This window comes from Antechinus flavipes, chromosome 2 (assembly GCF_016432865.1).
Source record: "Antechinus flavipes isolate AdamAnt ecotype Samford, QLD, Australia chromosome 2, AdamAnt_v2, whole genome shotgun sequence".
NCBI lineage: Eukaryota > Metazoa > Chordata > Mammalia > Dasyuromorphia > Dasyuridae > Antechinus > Antechinus flavipes.
The window spans coordinates 353591219-353599839 of NC_067399.1; positions in this window are offsets into that span (position 1 = coordinate 353591219).

Consider the following 8621-nt stretch of genomic DNA (forward strand, 5'->3'; position numbering starts at 1 on the left):
CTGGAGCTGGGGCCTGCTTCCCATTTCCCTCAGTCAATCTACATTCTGATACCCAACAGAAACCTCTGTAGCATTTTAGACATAGGGTTTTGGATCTTGTTCTCCACCCTGTCTTTCATGCCAACACTGAACTTTCAGAACACTGAGAAATGAATATAAACTATTTCCATTTTTGTTTTTCTTCCTGGGTTATTTTTACCTTCTGAATCCAATTCTTCCTGTGCAACAAGAGAACTGTTCAGTTCTACACACATATATTGTATCTAGGATATACTGTGACATATTTAACATGCATACGACTGCTTGCCATCTGGGGGAGGGGGGAGAGAAGTGGAGGGGAAAAGTCGGAACAGAAATGAGTGCAAGGCATAATGTTGTAAAAAATTACCCAGGCATGGGTTCTATCAATAAAAAGTTATAATTATGAAAAAAAAAAAAAAAAAAAGAAACTATTGTAGAAGGAAGAAAAAGAATTTATAACTCAAAATTTTTAAAAATTAAAAAATTAAAATAAAAAAACAACCAACCAACCAAAAAAAAAAAAAAACCAAAAAAACAAAAAAACAAAAAAACCAAAACCATTGAGCTTTCAGATGCCTACTTTTACCACACTGAAAGCATTGACAAGTCTCTCTGGAAGTTCCTTGCCAAAAGGGATCCTGTCTTCTCCTGTTCATCATAGCCTGGGTATAAAAAGTATTTGTGCCCACTGTGGCATAGTGTCTTATGATCTCATCTAAAAGAGCATCCTTGTGTAATCCTAGTATAATTCTTCTACAAACCTCAATAGCATTTTCTCTAGCAAGTTGTCTTATCATAATTTCTGTTGCTACATTTTCACCAATAGTTTGTATGACTGCTATCTGCAAATGTCCCACAAAATCAGCAAAGGGTTCATTTGGACCTTGTGCTATTTTTGTGAAGGCTTCCCCTCTATCTTGTCTTCCTGGGAGGGTGCCCTATGTTTTGATAGTAGCAACAGCAATTTGCTCACATGCTGCTATAGGATAATTAATCTGTGCTAAAGTGCCTGCATAAAGACCTAAATATGCTAGTTGATCAAAGGTGACTGGTATATTAACTCCAGTTTGCCTTTTTTGTTGGGCTTGTATTCTATAGAGTTCACTATATTCAGAAAGCCACAATAAGTTTTGTCCAGATTCTAAACATGTCCTTGCTATAGATTTCCAATCCTTAGGGGTTAAAACTTCAAAAGTCAAATTCTCTAACATCATCTTAATGTAAGGCAATGTAGCCCCATAAAGAGTACAAGCCTTTTTCAGATCTTTGATAATTTCTAGATTAAATAGAGTGTATTTTCTTTTTTCTTGATCTGAAGAGTCAAACTCTTCAATCACAGGATACGTTTCTATTCTTAAATCAGATGTATCTTGCCCTTCCTCTTTAGCTTTAATTAGTATCTTTTGTAATCGTGTCATAGGGGATGGACAAAGCTGCTTCATGGGTGTTGTTGATTGTGTCACTACCCCTCCCAATCCTCCTTCTCCCATGAAGGGAAATTGGGAGGGGAAGGTCATGAGATGGGGAATGTCCTAATAGCTCCTGAGGTGAAGCACCACACTCCTTAATTTCATCAGCACTGTACTTAACTCCTTTCTTGTCTAATTCTTTATGATTTTCAGCTGCTTTGTCAGTGCCATCCCTCTCCTGTTCTTTGTTCTATTTCCTTATTCTAATGCTTATGTAATTCCTTAAAGCCAATTGTATCATGTTGTATATATAGAATGTTTCTTCAGAAATTGAATCAGGACCATCATCATTGTAATATTCCATTAGTTGCTCTCCCACTAGTTTCCACTTATCAGGCTCTAATTTTTCTTCCTTAGAGAACCAAAGAGACATATACTCTAATAATGATCTGCTCCCAAGTTATAATCAAACCTTGGTTCTTTATTAGCTTAACTATGCATTCTATACACTTCCCTTGGGGTGAGAAAGGTTCTTTTTTAAGCATTTGTCCCATTTCAGCTGAAACACTAGTTTAGCCCTTACCAAAAATTCCTGCTTGTCTATTATTGTATTCACCCTATTTCTAGATCACGAGGACTTTTCCACTGAACTGATGATCCATGTCAGTCGAACTGCTGAGTGTAAATCCTTATGTCCATGTTCATGTCCGGGCTAAGCTTTCTGAAGGGCCTTGGGACCAGCCCTGGTCTCAGCAGAATAATCACCACAAGAATAGTCAGGTATAAAGTCCAAAGTTTTTACTGTCCCCTTCACAATCTGTGTCTATCATAGTCTGTCATAGTCTCTCCCAGTCTCCTCTGCCAGTCTCCTCTTAGTGCAGGAGGCAGGAGAGCCACCATGACGAAAGTCAAAGATAGAATATCTTATCTTCCAGTCCTTCTTAGCCTTTATATACCTTATTGTAATTACATCATTACAGCATACTGATTATGTGTGAACTTAGAGAACCATTACATCACCATACTAAGTACTAAGTATAGATGTGAACTGGAGAACCATGATCTCATCAATTCCACTGAATGAACACCTTGTTTCAAGTATAATTCTACAGAATTCCAGCCCTCTACAAATATTCCCATGAGAAAAGATCAAAACATTTTAGTTCTATAACTTTAATTAACTATTTCTGTAGACTTAAAGTGGCCAGTTCTAGGTTTACAGAAATATCTGTTTTTTCTTTATGATGTGATCATTAAAAACTTTTCCTTTCTCAGAACTAGTCCTTAATGCCTAGGCTTTCAAGGACAAAGGAGGGATTAAAAAAATAAATTATCCACAGTTCTTCTTTTTTTTGGCTGAAAAAGCTAGCTTAAAGCTATTCCAATTAAGTCCAATTATAATTTCAAAAAGAATCCAGGTCCGAAAAGGAGATGTCCCGAGTCACAGAGATTCTTTTAACTTAGGGAGCCTTTCTCACAGGCACAATAAGGTGTATTCCCTGCCCAATGTACCTTTGAGGAAAGGATCATAGTCCCAGTCCACATAGCTGACTCCCACAGTCCCAGCATCCCATTAAAAAAAAAAAAAAAAATAGCACATCAAAAATGGCCAAATGATTTGATTCATGGGTTTCCCCTGAATAAGTCTGATCACCAATCCCCCCAGTTTTGCTAAGTGATCAATGAGCCTTGGAAGAAAAAAACACGAACTCCTCCAAAAAGTACTGCTACCTGGAATAATGAGGCTTAAAATTGGGGGAGGGGGAACACCTTACCTTTATACAAAAAAAAAAAAAAAAAGCCCGTGGGTTTCAGGTTAGACTCTGAAGGAGGTCTAGCAATTTAGTAATTCTTTTAACTAGCAATTCTAGTAGCTATACATAACCACAAGCTGCAGAAATCTTTTATCAGGGCAGTGATCCAATCAGGACAGTCTTAGACCTCAAATCTCTCCTTCAGGGAGAGAAGCTTAACTTTGGAAAAATTAAGGTTAGTTTGAATTTCAAAGACAAGACAGTCACAAACCAACAGAAAACACAAACACAAACACAACACAACACAAAGAAAAGTATGCTTTTTAAATTTTAGATGGAAAGACATTATACTAGTTCCCTCTGCAATATTGAGAACTCAAACAACTCTTAAAACCCAAAATCCTACTCTTAAGCATAGCAAAGGAGGGAATATGCATTTTACCTCCCTATTTTCAGGTCCATTACTCAATATGCAGCAAGCCAAGTGGTTCCCAGCTATGACACTCCCCTTCTCGCCCTTAGATAAGGAATAAATATCGGGAATTTTCATATCTTACCTTTTGTCAAGAAGAAGGTCAAGGGTGAGCACCAAATGATATCATCTATGATGTGGAATTTGGCACAAAATGATGACAGTCACCAAAAGTTGGTGTTGGAGTTTGGTCATATGGAGAATTCACAAAGGTCATTCTCTTTGGCAAAAGGTAGATTTATTTAGGGGAATAGGTTATATTCAAAATGAAGGAATACAATAAATAATAGGAGTGGTAAATATGAAATAGGGTGGGAGAGCATATGAAAGGCAAATTCCTCAGTGGAAGTCACAAATAACAAGGAGAAAGAGAATATCCCATAAGGTTGGGGCATGCCCTTAGCTGGCAGGCTAAATCCCCAAAGGGACTTAGTACCCTAAAGGAATTAGTTAGCTACAAGGAGGAGAAATGGGGTTGAGAAGCATACTGGAGTTAGGGGCAGAAACCATATGGCACGGGGGAAGGTGAAAAGGAAGGGGAAAGACAACATGAAAGCAGAGTGCCTGACTTGGCAGACTGGTCTAAAAGAAGGCAGCAGCTATGGTTTGGCTCACAAGTAGATTTTATAAGGAGAATTTAACCACCATTAATTGTTAAAATCCTTTCCTTGCTAATTATATTATTATTCTATTGCATATTTACCGTTCCTAGTGTCTAACTCTTCATTTTGTCTATAACATCTTTTACTAAATAATACCTTTTGCCAAAGAAAATGGCCATTATGAATTCTTCATATCACCAAATCCCAACATTGGGTGCTAAATACCAAACACATTATTTGGAAATAGAAATTGCTCTCCTAAATCACATCACTTTCATTTTAGATAGGATCCACTGCCCTCTCACTTCCTATGTCAGAAATGCATTAGTAGCTCTAAGTGTAATATGTCACATAAAGCACCACTATCATCCCTTATTTGGGGGCTTTGGATTCAGTACTGACCTGAATTTGCTGGAGAAACGAATGGGGGTAAAAGATTGTTTTTGCTCTCATTCATGCTCTATCTTCAATTCAGAGTAATCCCACCAAAATATCTAAAACAAAGCTTTGGTACAGTTCACGACTAGCTTCTCCCCAAAATGTGAGCTAATCTTGTACTCAATATACAATATATATACCAAGTATAAAATGGTGTTTATTTCCTCCATCATAGAAAATACTTAAGATACAAAGGATTCAAACAAAGATGCACAAGAAATACAGAAAAGATAATCCATTCAACTGTATGGCTTTGAAGAAAGTATTATACTTTCACCTCAAATTTGCATTGGCTAAGCAACTTACAAGTTCTGGATATAATGGTCAGCCCCGGCACAGCTTGGACTTACATCAGATCTTCATAAAAGAATAGTGATGCAATACCTAATTTCTATTCTGTGAAGCTCTCCTCTGATCAGTTAATACCTGAATCTCAAATTGAGGAACTCTATCCAAGAGGTAACTTGAAACATAAGCATGCATTTTTCAAGATTAACAAAGCAAAAGAAATTTACTGAAGCAGTAGAGTAGAAAACTCACTAGTTCTTAAGTCAGAAAACCTGGGTTCAAATTCTAACTCTGATACTATCAGTTTAACCTTGGGCAAGTCAAATATTTAACCTCCTTGGTGTGGTGTTTTTCTTCTTTAAAATAGAATCGTTCTCTCTGGGAGCAGGTTTCTTGGGGAAGTTTTCTGAAGGCAGCTTTAGTTGCAGTTGAAAGTAATGATCACTTAAAAATGCAGCCAGCTGACAAAATGCAAATGTTTATTTTCTCCTTCCAAAATAGCCCAGTTACTTTTTCTTAGTGGCCTATCTTTCTGCTTGGTTCCAAGAGCTCCCTCTGAATGTCTCCAAATCCAAAGGTTTGTCCTTCAGCCTCCAGCCAGCCAGGTGGAAAATGGAATGAATCTCTCTTGCCTCCTTCACTTGGGGCTCAGCTAGCTTTCTGGAGAGCCTTTCAGATCAGCTTGGTCTCAGTGGGGGAAGTGTAGGAACCCAGCCACCACAGTGGTGTGAGATGAAGTGAATCTGGTTGAGCCTCCAAGAGAAGGCTTGTGGGCTTCTGTATCTCCCAGTGTTCCTGGCTCTCAATCTCCCAGAGTGCTCCTCTCCAACCCCTGACAATGTTCCGAAGTAACTCCTGGCTCTAGCTCAACTCCGAATTGTGGCTTCTTCTGAACTGATGCTCCCCCACTCTGAATCTTTTCAGCTGAACTCTCTTGATTGGCTCACTGAAGCTCTATTTATGCTCCTTTTCCAAGAGAGGGATTGTGGGATACGAGAGTGGGATTATGGGTTTCCTCCCAGAGTGCTCTCTGGCCCTAAAAGCTTCAAGGGAGGCATGAATTCACAGTTAACTTTGTGAATCTCCCATACTTTTGAATTCCAATGAGTACTCAAATACTTCTTGCTTATATGAGCTCTCTAAAGGTATGAACACAAGCATTACTGCCTATCAGTTCTACTTAGTACTTGTTTCTTCTGGCCCATAACATCTCCTTGTAGGATCAGATCAATCATACTGAACCATGCTAAAGTAGATAATTATTGTCTCTATCAACACTAATGACTTTACACTTTGTAAAAATTCCAACACCCTGGTCCTCATTTTCTTTTATCTGTCAAATGAAGGGGTTACAATAAGAGACTTCTGAGGTCCATTCTAGATCTGATTCTTTTAATGCTGGCTCAGCTGGGTCAACACAAGTTCTTTGTAGCTACTATTGCAACTTGGAATAAAGGAAAGAAATCTTTTTCCTCTCTGCTTCTTATTGCAAATCCTAGAGACAGAAAGAATCTCACAAGAGAAGAGCCCAAAGGAATGAGGAAAACTGGTTCCATAGCTTTATAATATTATTAGAGTCTATCCTCTTAACTCGTAAGTCCAGTTGTTGACAATAGTCCCCAGTTGCCTAGACTCAAGTTGTTCAATGATAATACCTTATGTTTCATGTCTTAAGGTTTGTAAAGTACTCCAAAGACAGTATCTCTTTTGAGTCTGACAACAGCCTTGTAAAGTAGATAATGCTGTTTCCACTGAGCACATGCTCTGCTTCATGGTAGGTGCTAATATAGCAAATCTGGGATTTCTATGAGTACCATGCCAATACATACATGCATAGACACATACAATGTTCACATGAGGTAAATGAGGACTTGTAAAGTTAATGATTTGCCCAATATTACTATCTTGAGGAAGGGGGCAATGTTTTCTGGCCCATGTCAAAGGAATTCAGGTAAAAATGTGCTTATCTATAGTTAAATATCAGCATATGCAAATTAAACATTAGAAAAGTGACCACTCTGCAAACTAGATATTAAGAAATAAGCATTGGGATTAGATAAAATTCACCTATGGAAACTAATATGATTGGCCCAAATTGCATGATTTAATGGAACTACTATGTAAGCTAGATAGAAACTATTTAAGAATGGGGAAGGCCATCACAGTAGTGATCCAGTAAAGAAATCACAGCTCCTCCCATCTCCATTGCTAGAAGGATATTGTTTGAATCTTGACTACTTGTTCCTTACTTTATATTGATGACAAAATGCAAATCTAGAGTATTGAGATTTTTAACCCAGATGCTCTAACTGTAGAGTCTGTTTTCTTTCCACTATCTACTGTATCTTTACCCAGGATAAAATTTAAAAACATTTTTTCATTTATTCAATCATGTTCTTCTTAATTAACATCACTATTCCTCTGAAGTGGGCACACTTTTTAAATCCTACTTTTAAAACACATTTGTATAAGACTGCTCACGGGTGGAGGTAGCTTATTCAATGCTCCATATATTTGACATGAAAGGGAGATTTGATTAGAACTTAGGAGTAAAATTCTTCTCTTCTGGCTTCTAGATTTAGGAGAAAAGACATTTGGGTCCTGATTATCTTCAAGGAGAGGTCCCTAAAGACTGAGAACTCTGAAAAAAACTTCAAGGAGCTGGCATTTTGATCATGTCCTTTAGTCCCACCTTATTACACTAGAGATTTTGGGAATTTCCCCTTGGGTGAGATCTTGAACTATTTATCTCTTTGTTGAGCTCTCTCCTAATGGAAGAGCTCATTCAGTCTGTGTGTTATCTAGCTCCTCTGTCTACCCTCTTCTAATTTCTATTTGTTATTAGTTTGAATAAACAGGTTTAGTCGCTATTTGTTAGGTGTGTGCTTTGTGGAACTAGCATTTAGTGAAAAGTGAAACCCTGGAGAAAGAGATTATATACTTGTGTCAAACTTTGGAAACATACACACACATATATACATATATATATACACACATATATTACATGCACATATTGTTAAGCTCTGGAGATACATATTATAGATATATGTTAAGCCCTGGAGATGCATATTATATACAAGTGTGTATGCATGGTAGCTTAAGTCTATATGGATATATACGTACATTATATATAGCCCTGAGCTATTTAATGTAACAATTTCCTCATCTGTGAAATGAACTGTTGAAGGAAATGGTAAAGCACTCCATCCAATGTCTTTGCCAAGAAAACTCCAAATGGGTCAGGAAGTGTAGGACACACTAACTGAAACACACTAACATTGATATAATTTTAGTCTGTATCCCCTCTTTCTGAGAACAGAGTGGCCAGCTTCTGACACCCATCTCCTGCTACCTGTACTGGCAGGAATTAGTCTCCCTGGAAGACTCTGGATAGCCATTCCTGCCTGGCTTTGGACACACACAAACCCACCCGGCACTTTCTAAGTTAAAATAAAAATCCCCCAGGATTCTTCCCTTAAATTCTATTAAAACACAGGGATAGATGGAACTATCCAAGAACAAGTGTCTACATAATGACCACTCTGCCTAGGGATGGAGGAAAAAGAAAAGGAGAGAAGGGGGAAGGGAGAAAGTTGAAACGAGCTGCGCATGCTCTTACGCCTGTATATTGCGCAAG